This window comes from Mus pahari, chromosome 14 (assembly GCF_900095145.1).
Source record: "Mus pahari chromosome 14, PAHARI_EIJ_v1.1, whole genome shotgun sequence".
Classification (NCBI taxonomy): Eukaryota; Metazoa; Chordata; class Mammalia; order Rodentia; family Muridae; genus Mus; species Mus pahari.
The window spans coordinates 907,747-908,620 of record NC_034603.1 but is presented as its reverse complement, the minus strand read 5'-3'; positions in this window follow the sequence as shown (position 1 = coordinate 908,620).

Below are 874 nucleotides of genomic sequence, written 5' to 3'. Positions count from 1 at the left end.
CCCCCCTCCCCCTCCCCCTCCCCCTCCCCATCTCCCTCTCTCTCCCTACTGCCTGTGGATCAGGGTGTAAAACTCTCAACTTCTGCCTGTCTGCCTGTTGCCATGCTTTCTGACTCAAGGAACTAACCCTCTGAAACTATAAGCAAACCCCAATTAAATGATTTCTTTTGTAACAGCTGCCTTGGTCATTGTATCTAAATGACAACAGAACAGTAACTAAGACACTAGCCTATTTCTGTCATATATGCAATGGCCAAAGTTTTTAGTTTTCATGTACTGAACAGGGACTGGAAAAGGTATATCTACTTTTCTTCACTGGAAACACGGTGCATTCTGGCACAAGACAAGAGTGGATCACTTGTGCAGACTCTGAGAGTTCAGAAGAATATGCAACAACATCATCATCACATCTTCTAGAGCCTCTGATTTTCCCAACTGGGGCCTAGACTTGGCACAGCAGAGCCAGCTCCACACTAGTATATGTGGTTGAATTGTGTACTTCCAACCATTATACCACCAAGAATGACTGGTTTTGATAGAGAATAGAGGGAAAGGAAGAAAGGTGGCTAGGGAAAGTCTTGGACATTCTCTGGTTCAATTGTAAACATTTTTTAAGCAAAGGAAGTGGGCAGTCTTTGAGGGTCAGCTCCCTAAAGTGTGCCTGTATCAATATCTTTGTGATAACTCAGTCACTGATAGGAACTGTTGGAAAGAATGGCCTCACAGGCATGCCTCACAATGTAGCCATGGGTCATCTCATAGGCATGCCTCACAGTGTAGCCATGGGTCATCTCACAGCCATGCCTCACAGTGTAGCCATTGGTCATCTCACAGGCATGCCTCACAGTGTAGCCATGGGTCATCTCACAGGCAT